The sequence below is a fragment of the Sus scrofa genome, chromosome 17, assembly GCF_000003025.6.
Source record: "Sus scrofa isolate TJ Tabasco breed Duroc chromosome 17, Sscrofa11.1, whole genome shotgun sequence".
Lineage (NCBI taxonomy): Eukaryota > Metazoa > Chordata > Mammalia > Artiodactyla > Suidae > Sus > Sus scrofa.
The window spans coordinates 35,381,855-35,394,475 of record NC_010459.5 but is presented as its reverse complement, the minus strand read 5'-3'; the positions used below and the strand labels follow the sequence as shown (position 1 = coordinate 35,394,475).

The window sequence follows — 12,621 nt, the reverse complement described above, 5'->3', positions numbered from 1 at the left end:
CTCTTCGAATGGGAAGAGGACAGACTTTGGATGCTGTGGAATCTTTGACAGGTAACTTAATCTCTCAGAGACTCCGTTTTCTGCTCTGTAAAATGTGGGTACTACTAGAATCTGCTTCACAGGACTCTTGAGGGGCTTAACGAAGTGCTATGTTGACAGTGGAACCTGCTGAGGGAGTCCCCAGCATGTGCTGTTGCTGTTTCTCAGTTGGCAGAACTAGCCTGATGAGGGCCGGAGGTGGGATGCGAAAGGGCAGAGCTATTGCTCATTGCCTCGCTCACCTGGACCACTCCACAGCCACCTCCCTGCTTCTGCCCTTGCCCACCCCCGCCCCGTCTGTTAGCCAGGTAGCAACCGGTGATCCTTCTAAAGTAGAGGTCAGATCCTGTCATTCTTCAGTTTGGAGCCCTCCAGTGATTCTTCATTCATGAGAATAGAAACCAAAGTGTATACTGTGCAGGGACAGATAGAGGACAGTCCCCTAGAAATCAGTGCCCTAGCTCATTCCTCCTCAGAAGCAGCCCTGTTCCAGCTCCGGTCCCTGTGTGTGTGTGTGTGTGTGTGTGTGTGTGTGTGTGTGCGCGTGCGTGTGTGTGTGTGTGTGTGTGCATGCACAAGTAGATGACACAGTGGTGATGCTATACACCCAAGACATTTCATAATAGGGAAGGACATTGACCATTGCCTTGGGGGTACTGAAGGTCATCAGGGCTGAGAAAGCTAAAGGCACTTGGGCAGCCCTTCCTCCCTTCTGAATCTGAGTCATTTCCTGGGAGATGGTCATTCATTCATTTGTTCATTAACAAATATTTATTGAGTAGCTGCCATGTGTCAGGCACTGAGCTGTATGTTGGGCATACAGTGTAAACAAACCAAAGTCCCTGTGTTCATTGTATGAACAAGGGTGGGAGCAAGAGACCAGGAAGAAGCTGGGCGGGTGATGAAGGTTTGTATGAGGGTGGAGGCGTGGCCAGAGTAGTGGGCAGTGGTCAGAGCATCAATATAATTTGAAAGTTGGGCCAACTGGATCTGCTGATGATTGGCTAAGGGGTGTGTGAGTCCAGGTTTTTGGCCTGAGCAACTGAAAGGAGCTTGCTGCAGTTTAATGAGAAGGAGAAGGCCATGGCCAGTAGTAGTTTCCTGTAAGGGCTGCCTGTGTTTAAGTCTTAGTTTGTTCACCATGACTTTTGGGCAAGTGTTTAAGTATACAAAGCCTAGTTTTCCTCAAGTGTAAACCTACTCTCTAGGTCATAGGCAGTTGGGTGTTGTGAAAACTAAATGGGGATCATTTATGTCAAGGGTTTAGGAGTTCCCGTCGTGGCGCAGTGGTTAACAAATCCGACTAGGAACCATGAGGTTGCGGGTTTGGTCCCTGCCCTTGCTCAGTGGGTTAACGATCCGGCATTGCCGTGAGCTGTGGTGGAGGTTGCAGACGCGCGGCTCGGATCCCGCATTGCTGTGGCTCTGGTGTAGCCCGGTGGCTACAGCTCCAATTTGACCCCTAGCCTGGGAACCTCCATATGCCGCGGGAGCAGCCCAAGAAATAGCAAAAAGACAAAAAAAAAAAGGGGGGGGGTTAGGAGTGCCTGGCATATCATAAGGCCTCAGAAAGAGCTCTGATCACTATTATTTTGGAAGCCAGGGAATCCCATGACCAAGCAGGCATCAGCTCCCACCCCACCTCCACTACTCCCTCAAGGAGCCCACCCTCCTAGAGGCAGCTCAGACACCATCTGTCCAGCAGAGAAAAGCCAGAGGGAGACAGCTTTTGGGGGGCATTAGATAGATGAGCCCTTCCCAAGAAACCTAATCTCATTCTCAGCAGGTGCTAATCCCAGCAGCCTCCCTTGGTATCTGAGCCCAGTGGACCCAGTTCCTTCCCCACCCCCACCCTGAGTCCCAGACCCTCTTCCCCCTTCTCACCAGCTCTAAGCTGCCACCATCACACTTTCTTAGCAGATGGAGGGGCTTCTAAAGGAGAGGCTCCTATCCATCTGACAGAGCCTGGACCCTCACATGTACAGGTCATCAAGGTCTTCAGGTGCCACCTGTCTGGAGCCCCCCCGCCACTGCAGGTGCCAGTTCCTGGGCGTGGTGCTTGATCCAGGCAGATCTAGTCTGGAGCCAGCTGGAGCCAGGGACTCCCACTGTGCCCAGCTGCTGCCTGCCCTCCCACCCACAGGCAGGGAAACAGGCTTAACTCTTTGGACACCACACATGTAGCCAGTTAGTAGTTGCAGTTCTGGCTCTTGAGTATTGCACTCTTCCAATATCCGCCCCCCCTTTTTTAAGAAATGTATCATAAATACTTTATGCATATGTAAAGTTTCAAGAATAGGAAGATGCTCACCTATAAACTCATAACCCAGTTTAAGAAATCAAGTACAAATACCTTAGAGCCCCCTACACACCCCTCTCCAATTACAGCCACACCCTACCCATTGTCCTGAGATTTGTGTTTATCATTCCCTTGCCTTTTTAAAAAGAATTAGTGTTTTGTTTTTGTTGTTTTAATGGCCACACCCCTGGCATATGGCAGTTCCCCAGGCCAGAGATTGAATCCGAGCTGAAGCTGCAACCTATTCCACAGCTACAGCAACCTCGGATCCTTTAACCCACTATGCTGGGATCAAACCCACACCTCTGCAGAGACCCATGCCACTGTAGTCAGATTGCTTTTTTTTTTTTTTTTTTCTTTGTCTTTTTGACATTTCTTGGGCTGCTCCTGCAGCATATGGAGGTTCCCAGGCTAGGGGGTCGAATTGGAGCTGTAGCCACTGGCCCACACCAGAGCCACAGCAACGCGAGATCCAAGCCGCATCTGCAACCTATACCACAGCTCACGGCAACACCAGATCCTTAACCCACTGAGCAAGGCCAGGGATGTAATCTCCAACCTCATGGTTCCTAGTCAGATTCGTTAACCACTGAGCCACAACGGGAACTCCCAGTAGTCGGGTTCTTAACCCACTGTGCCACAGCAGGAACTCAAAAAAATTAGTTTTACTGTATATGTATGTATACGTATATACACTCTTATACATGCTTTTAAACTTCATTTAAGTATCATACTGTGTGTGTTCATCTGTAGTTTGCTTTTTTCATTCAACATTGTGAGATCCATCCATGTTAAGTGTATAGGTGTAATTCTGTCATTTTCACATCCCTTTGTATGATTATGTCTCAAATTGTGTATCCATTCTACTGTCAGTGGTTATTTGGGTTCCCTTGTTTTTGCTATTTCAAACAATGTGGTCTTGAACATTTTGTGTTTCCTTTGCATGCACATGTTCAAGATTCTCTCCTGGGCAGTGTGGTTCTGAGACTTTAGTGCCCATCGGAATCACTTGGAGGGCTTGTTAAACCACATTGCTCCACAGTGTTTGATTCTGTGTGTCTGGGTTGGGCCCTGAGAATTTGCCTTTCTAACAAGTTCCCAGGTGATTATTGCTCCAGGTCTTGGGACCACACTTTGAGAAACATTGCCATGGGGTTATATACTAAGGAGTGGAATTATTTGGTGGAAGGTATCGCCCAAATATTTCCCTGCGTGCTTGTGAGAATTTATGCTACAAACAGCAGCATGTGAGTTTCCATTGCTTTACAACTTAATACTTGATACTTGATAGGGTCAGACTTTAAAATTTTTAAATAGCTGGTGAGTGTGAGATGGTGTCTTGTGGTTTTAATTTGCATTTCTCAGATTACAGGTGGAGTTGAGAATCTTTCCGTATATCTGCTGGCCATTCATGTTTCCTCTTTTGTGAAATACCTGTACAAGTCTTTGCTCTATTTTCTTTTTCTTTTTGCTTTTTGGGGCCACACTCGTGGCATATGGAGGTTCCCAGGCTAGGGGTCTAATCGGAACTGTAGCTGCTTGCCTACGCCACAGCCATAGCAACATCAGATCCAAGCCGTGTCTGTGACCTACGCCACAGCTCATGGCAACACTAGATCCTAACCCACTGAGAAAGGCCAGGAATCGAACCTGCAAAAATGACGGGAACTCCTGCTCTGTTTTCTTTTGATTTGCCTTTTCCTACAGATTTGTAGGATTTTTGTTGTTGTTGTTGTTATACCCAAGGCCTGCAAAAGTTCCTGGGCCAGGAATCAAATCTGAGCCACACCTGTGACTTATGCCACAGCTGCAGCAATGCTGGATCCTTAACCCACTGTGCCACAGCAGAAACTCTTCACCTTAATATTTTTGTTAATGGAATATCTTTATTTCAACAGATTTTAATGCCTGCAAATCTGAATTATTTATCACAAGTTGTACCTAGAGCTTATTATATACACTGCATTAATATTTCATATTGAACAAAGGTGCCCTCTTTGGGAAAGAGTTTTGATCACATTTAAAACCTTCCAAGACTTTTGTTGGATTTTTCAGGTTTTAGATATGATAATGGTATTGGGGTTATGGCTTGCTTTTTTTTTTTTTTTTCTTTTAGAAATACATACTATGTCCCTAGAATAATACAGGGGTGAGGGAGAGTGGAAACACTTGAAGTCAAATTGGTATTGAGTTGATAGTTCTTGAAGCTGAGTGATGTGGTTCATTTTATCATTCTGTCTACTTTTGTACATGTTTAAATATTTTCGTAATAAAAGCTTAAAATATCTGAGGACTATTTCCAGGGTTACTTATGAGGTAAAGCATCTTTTTTTTAAAATATTTTATTGGCCATATGTATTTCTTCCAAACCCAGCTGAGTCTCCATCTACTTCCAGGAGTCCCCAGCAGAGTGTTCTTAGCACACAGGCAGGAAACAGGAGGAGAAAGCATGGTAGTGGGCTTGAGAGAGGAAAGGTGGAAGAAGGGGTGTTCTCAGGCCTACTTACCAGTCCTTCCCCTAGAGCCTAACGTCCCTACTTACTCCCTCCAGGGCTAGGTTCCCTCCCTTCCCTTTCTTCTTCCAAGACTATCAGTGATACTTGTTACTTTCAACCAGAACCTTCTTTCCAAATTATTCTATCTGGACAGACTTAACCCAGAGGATAGATGTCTTATCCTAGACCCTAGAGCCAAAAGGTCAGAGATGGTGGCAATCCTAGTGCAGTTGGTCACAAGGTAGCGTTGTTATTTTGGTGTCACAGGACGCAAATACCAGAGTTGTCATTTTTTTCTCATGGTGTGATAACTGGCCAAAGGGTCTGTCTTTGGGTTGGTCTCACCTGCGTCTCATGGGAAAGTTAATTTCTCTTTCTCTTTCAACTCCCCCCTGCGCCATTTAACCTATTATTTTTTTTGGAACAGATCATACATTCATAAGGTTATTTTAAAAGGAATAAATGTCTTCCTCCCACTTTTCTCCAAGCCACCCAGTCCCCTTTCTGGGAGAATGGATTCTCTTGACATAAGCAAACACATATATTTCCCCTGGTTTTTACACAGTTGGTTGTGTGCTATACACTATTTGGTGCCTTGATTTTTCTCACTTAACAGTGTCTCCTAGAGATCCTTCTCTATCAGTCCATCATTCTTTTCAATAGTTACATAGTATTCCATACATGGAACTGTCCTCTATTCAACCAGTTCCCAGTGGTAGACACTTTTTTTTTTGCATTCTTTTACCTTTAGAATACTCAACAAACAGCCCTATATATCTGTCATTTGGCCCTTGTGTGACTACAGGGTACCCATGGAGGATAAATCCCTAGAAGTGGAATTTCAGGGTCAAGGGTGGGTGCACTTGTGATTTGATAGGTATCACTACCCTGGGCAGGCAGCAGCAGTGCCAATTTACAGTAGCATCTTTTCTCTCCACACCCCTTGGACTGACAGGGTTGGGTTTAATTTAGGACAGTTTATGAAGTGCTTTTTACTGCCAGGCTCTGGATACAAAGATAATACTTTCATGTATCAAGTGAAATTGTTACTGTGTGCCAAATACAGGCACATTATCTGGTCATACAGCTATCCAACAAGGAAGGTTTTTGGATGAGAAAACTAAAGCTCAGGTTAAATAGTGTGCTGTGGTCACTAACCCAAGCTAGTAAGTGGCAGAGCTGGGGTTTAAACCCAGGTTGGAGTCTTCTAACACCTGTGCTCTTAAAGAACACTCTCGACTGCCTCTTGGGAGGAATAACGTATGGTCTTAGAGTCTAACACAGATGAAGAATTAGACTCAGAGAGAGTAGCTGGCCAGAAGAACACACAGCTAGGAAGCTATGGAGTCCCCAGGGCGGACCTCCATATGTCTGATTTGAGGCCTCTGGTCTACACTGAGCTGCCTGATTTGAGGCCTCTGGTCTACACTGAGCTGCCTCCCCTCCTTTCATAGAGTTTCCAAATCTAATCAGGATCTGTCAGGAGAGCTTTCGCTGTCTGGAGCTCCAGCTGCTATAGAGAGGTCATCCATCCTCCTGGTTCTTGGTGTGTGATCTATTGGCCATCAGGGGCCCCTAGATTTAACCCATCTATGGTTAATATACTGGTGAAACATGTTGCCATTTATTTGAATACTTATTACGTGCAAGGTGCTGTAAGGTCTCTGTGTTTGTTGTTGTTGGTTGTTTGTTTTAGCCATGCCTGCAGCATTCTGTGTTGTATTTTTAACCGTCATAATAATCCTGCTTAGGAAACATATTCTTGTCCCCACTGTCCAGATTAACTGAGAGTAAGGTTTAAACTGAGGGACAGGTTAAATAATGGTCCCAAGGGCAAATGCTAATAAGGACAGAATCCAAATACAATCTGTTAGGCGCAGACACCCTTACTTACTCACTCTGGTGTCCATGGATTTCCTTAGGCTCTCTCTGCCTCTTCCACTTTTCCGTATTGTCTGGTGCCCTCTAGATGGTGAATCTCGCTTCTCCACCTCACACAGACTGCTTCAGGGAGAAGGCCTATAGCTTCCATTTACTTTATATCCCCTCCCCTATCCCTGCTGTTCAGCTCAGAGTAGCAAAGAGTGGACTGCAGTGTGACGCCTAAGGATTGATGGCCCACACTGATACTGCCTCAGAAAGGACCCATCTCCCAGTCATATAACAGGTGCTCTCTTTGAAGATTTGTCATGTGCTGACTACTCCCAAGGGAGAGAGGAGATGTGTAGAGTACAGGCCTCGCTCTCAATAACTTAGGTCACGAGATTGCAAGTACCAAGGCGATGGAAACAACTGCAAGGGTTAGAGGAGCTGAGATGAGAGAGGAAGCATAACATAGCTAGAATAGTAGCAAACATTTATCGAGCACTATGTGGTAGGTCTTATGCCCACTTTATAAACAAGGACCTGAGAGAGACTCAGAATTTAAATGGTTAGCCCAGGAGTTCCCATCATGGCTCAGTGGTTAACGAATCCAACTAGGAACCATGAGGTTTCAGGTTTGAGCCCTGGCCTTGCTCAGTGGGTTAAGGATCTGGCGTTGCTGTGGGCTGTGGTGTAGGTCGCAGACATGGCTCAGATCTGGCGTTGCTGTGGCTCTGGCATAGGCCGGCGGCTGCAGCTCCAATTAGACCCCTAGCCTGGGAACCTCCATATGCCATGGGTGCGGCCCCAGAAAAGACAAAAAAGATAAATGGTCAGCCCAGAGTGCACAACAGTTGTTGTATTTAGGACTCTGAACCCCTCTACAGCCTCTCAGGGAGAGCACTGTGGGCTCTGTACTGAGTGGCCTGGAGACGCCCATGTAAAGGGAGTCTGGAAGAAAAGAGCAGATGCAGACAAGAAGAAAGAGTCCGAGATGTTTAGGACAGAAGACTGAAAACTGTAATACCCCTCAGATAGCACAGCTTGCACCTTCCACTCTCCTTTCTTCTGTGGGGAACCCAGGTCACAAAGTAACAGCACAGGAGCATTGACTAAAGTTTGTCCAGTGCTGCTTCATGTCTATACATTATCTCATTGAGCCTCTGGCTCTGCCAAGAGGTGTAGAGGAGGTCTTCCTGTTACCACAGAGGGAACTGAGATCTTCTGACTCCAAACCCCAAGTCCTTTCCACCATCCAGGCTACCTCCACATTTCCATGGTGCTCTGCGATCAGACAGGCCCCTTCCTCCATTGTGTGTCTCTAGGATCTTGGTTTGCAGGTGAAGAGCACGCCCTTTGGGAGGCAGGCGTATGCTAAGGGGTGAGTGACCTAAGGGAGGTGTAATAGTGCCACAGTCCCCATAGTGCTTTTTTTCAACACACAAGTCTTTGACTTACATATGAAGACAGTGAGGTACCTCCAGAAGCAAAGTGGCTTGCCCAAGACTGCAGAGTGAGTTAATGAACGGCAACACTGGGATTAGAACTCTGGTCTCTTGTGTCCTAAGAGAGTTTATCTTTTCCTTACACAATACTGCTCCCTTGTGGGGGTGCGGGGGTGCCGGAGGAAGGGCCTAAGGACAGGATCCTAGTGCTTTGGAGCTGGAGAGAGGCCCTTAAAGATCCTCTGGTCCATCCTCCATCCTTGACAAGTGAGAAGAGTGAGGCCAAGGTGCTTAACTGACAGGTCCAGAGCCAGACGTGTCTCTGCCACCACAGAGCAGGAGTAAACCCAGTGTCCTTTTTACGCTACCTTGCAAAACTTCCAGATTGCCTTTTTTCTATGCAAGTCTAAAGCATCTTTCCAAATGCCAGCAGTTTACAATTACAACAGCTAAAGGTTTCTGGAGTTTTTTTTCCAATAAAATCTCATTCTCATTTTCTCTCCCTGTCTCAATTCTTAGTAAGGATGATATACTGGAAGGGGTGGGAGGAAGCTTCATGGGAAGACTTTGGTAGAAAAAAAGGTAAAAATTTGATAGCCTCTGAAATCTAGGGAGGTCCTCAAAGTGAGGAAATAATTTAGAGGCCAGCCCCCTAGCCTGTCCCAGCCAGCTCCCCCCTTGTCCTGCCCTACTCACAGTAGGCCCAGCTTTCCCCTGACAGCTGCATCTGGTGAACACCAACGGAAATCCCTGGTATTTTTCTTTGTATGCGGCCAACCATGGAGATGTGGGTCAGGCATTGCTGGCCTGGCAGTTATAACAGCTCTAGCTTTACCCTTGCACCTGCAGCCATGTTTGCTACACCCTGTGGGGCTGGGAAAAGGGTGTTCCCCTCCAAACGGGGATCAAATCCTCCAGGGTCCATGTAGGCCAAGCTAGCTGGGACTTAGGAGAGTGCCGGAAGAGACCATCTGGGATGTGGGGACAAGGAGGTTGGCTCTGTCTTGTTCTCCCTTAATGTCTGATGCTGTGTGGCTAGTAGCAGGGTTGGCAGTGGCTCTGCTCAGCCAACTCAGCCTAGCGACTTCATCACTGACAGAGCAGACCGGGAAGGTCCTACCTTCCCCCTGGGCTCAGATGGGCCCCAGGCCTGCACCTGAACTCTCACGCCTGTCTGGTGTTTACGGGATTGAAACTGCCACCCTTTGGGACCTAGCCTGTTTTCATTTCTGCTCTCAGCTGTCTGGTCTCCACGGACCTCACCTACAGGTTTGTGCGTGCCTGTCCCCCACGATGCAGCCCCACGAGGCTCCTCTAGCCTAGCACACTCTTCTTTGGCCTTTGTTCTCTTCAGCAGAGCTGCCAGTTCTGTGCCTGGCCAAGGGGAAGGCTTTCTTGGCGCCTCAGACAGGCTCTGTTGGTCCAACCTTGCTGTACCTGTCCCAAGATTCGGTCTCTTTGTCTGCACTCTGAGGGGGCAGGGTGGTGGTTCCAAGGCTGGGAGGGGCCACTTGTGTGGCTGCTCTGGACTGGCCTCTAATTGACTGGCTGATTTTGGCCTGAGCTTTCTCCTGCCCTAGGTCACATGTATCTCCTTTGTAAAGATGTGGGACCAAGAGCAGTCTATGTCCCATTGGTCTTCGAGGTAACTTATAGGTGACATACAAATAAACACTTTTAAATTTTAGTAACCAATGTTTTTATTTTACATTGATTTCCATCTCTGGCAAATGATACTGGTTTTCTTTTTATAGTAGTAATAATATTAGTTGCTTTTTCATTCCATTAATTCATTTAGCAATTACTTACTGAGCGACTGTTCTGCCGGGCACCATTCTAGCTACTGGCGATATTTGCCTGCATGAAGCTTACATTCTCTAAGACAGCGAATGATGAGGATGAAGGGTGGATAGGTAACTTTGGGGGTTTATTTTAATCAAGAGTAATTGGGAAAGGCTTATCTGAGGAGGGGTCATGGGTGAGCAGACATCTGCATGACCTGAGAGAGAAAACCGTGTAACACTCTGTAGTAAGAACTTTCCAGACAGAGGGAACAAGTACAGGGGCCCCAGGGTGAGAAGGATGTGCTTGGCGTGTTTGAGGAAGGGCGGAGATGAGTGTGGCTAGAATAGAATGAGCAGAGGGGAAAATGGTCCAAGATGAAGAACATGTCTCAGCCATGGTGAGACACTATAGCTCCTCTGGGTGAGATGGGAATGCAGTGGATGGAGTGTTTTGACTGGACAGAATCTGTCTGCTTTTAGAAGGACCCTTCTGGTTTTTTTGTAGTGAGAGACCAGAGAGGGGAGTAAGAAGCTGGGAGGTTGTTATAACAATACAGGCAGAAGATGATGTTGGCTTGGATGGTCGGGGTGATGAGATGTGGTGAGATTCTGGATAAATTTTGGATATTGATCCAGAGGAACATGCTGACAGATTGGAGCTAGAGAGGACTGAAGGATTACTCCAGGGCGTTCCAGGCTTCCATAGCTGGAGGGATGAAGCTACTACCATTCACTCAAAGGGGGAAAGATGGAGAAAGAACAGGGTAGGGGGTGGGTTTAGAATTTTCAATATATTTATGTTTTTAAGAAATGGGTCACTTGATAGGGAAATGTTGATAATAATGACCAGTGAGGTCAAACCAGTGGTGGCTGAAATTGTGGATAGAGTGCATCAGATGTATCCGTGCTTCTTCCAGCTCTAAAAGTCTGCTTTAGTGATTTGAGACCTCAGAGTCTCCCATTCATGAAGAAGGGGAACTTGACTCAGCCTAGAGTGTAAGGGATGCAGAAGGAATGACAAGAGAGGAGTCCCTTGGGGCAGGCTTACCTCTAGGTAATTTGGAAGGACTTGGAAAGTTCTTGAATGCATCCTGGCCTCGTGGCATTGGCTCACTCACTCATTCACTAAGCACTTTCTGCCTGGCAGGCCTGGACACATATGGTGCAGCTCTAATGCCCCTTGCCTCCCAGTAGAAATTGAGCTGTCCTCTTGCCCACCATGGGCCTGGCTGCTCCTCTGTGATCCTGCACATGCCTGGAGGTCAGGTGAGCAAATGGCTTTGCCTGCATGACAGCAGAAATGGTTTTGTCTCTTTCTTCATCCCAACAGTGTCCCCGTAGTTATCAACCTGGAAAAAAATCCTCAAAGGCCTCTTCTCCTGCCTTTTGTAGATGAGAAATAGGGTCAGAGAAGCAAACAACTCCCACAGTCCACATCCAATCCATTAGCAAATCCCTTCAGCTCTACTTTTAAAAATAAAATCTGAATCTGACTCCTCTCCAGCCTGCTGGGCACCATCGTGGATAAGCCACCCTCATATTTCTCCTGGATGGCTGCGTCAGCTCCCCACCACCTCTCACTTCCACCCTTGCCCCGGAGGTCTTCACCCAGCAGCCAGGACTCGATTAAAATCAAAGTCAGATCATGTCCCTCCCCTGCTCAAAACCCCAAGGTGCTCCCATGTCTTTAAATGGCCTTCAAGGCCCTGCACAGCCTGGCCCTTGGCCACTGCCAGAGCCCATCATTCTCCCCTGACTCACTCAGCTTCAGCCACACTGGCATCTTTCCTGTTCCTGGAGTACCCCGAGTTGCACCTGCCCCAGGGCCTGGCACTTATTCCCTCTGCCTTTCCTCAGACCCTTGCAGTGCCTGTTCCCTCCCTTCATTCAGGGTTCTCTCTGATCAGATGTTACCTCCTGAAGGAGCTTTCCCTGACCACGGGTTCTAATTCTGCCCTCTTCCATATTTCTCTCTAACCCCTTTCTCTCATTTAGTTTTCTTTTTAGCACTTATCACCGTCTGACACATTTGTTTGTTGCCTATCTCTTCCTGTTAAATGATAAACTCATGCAGGTAGGACTTTTTGTCTAACTTAATCACTGCTTTATTCCCTAGCACTTAACATGATGCCTGGCATTTAGTGGGCTCTTAATAAAGATTTATGGAACGAATGAGTGTCCAGCACTAAGCAGAGAGTCCTCCTACAACCTCACAGGTCAGCCCACAAAAGGGTCATGGTCTGTCTTAGAAAAGTCAGCTGACCGCTCCGCCAAAGCTACTTGGCATCACTTTTGTTTCCAAGATAATGACCAGTTGGAGGAACTCTTCTGCAAGGACTGGCCTTGCAGAGGCTGGGTTTGGGGAGCAAAGGGGAGGCACAGAGCCGCCATCCGCATACCCCTCTCCTTCCTACCCCTGAGGCACCCAAGGAGCCAAGGGACATGCCTCAGCCCTGTCCTCAAAGTCCTCTCTGATCCAGGGCCCAAGATCCTCAGTAAGTAGTGGGCAGTGGGTGGGTGAAAGGGGAAGGAAGGAAGAGCTTAGTCACGTCCTTCTGCATCTGTCCTGTTGCGCTGGCAGAGTGAACGTGCTGTGGAGTCAGACACCCTCACTCGGTAACCAGAGATCTCAGGCAGAGTCTCCTCCCCTCTCGGAGTCTTCATTTCCTTGTTGGTAAAGTGGGGACAACACCTAC

The 12,621-nt window shown here is 47.3% G+C and overlaps 1 protein-coding gene across 12 annotated transcripts in view; it reads left to right on the top strand.

Annotated features, from left to right (window-relative positions):
- The window catches only part of BCL2L1 (BCL2 like 1), a 49,660-nt gene that overhangs the window by 21,323 nt on the left and 15,716 nt on the right, over nt 1-12,621 (top strand).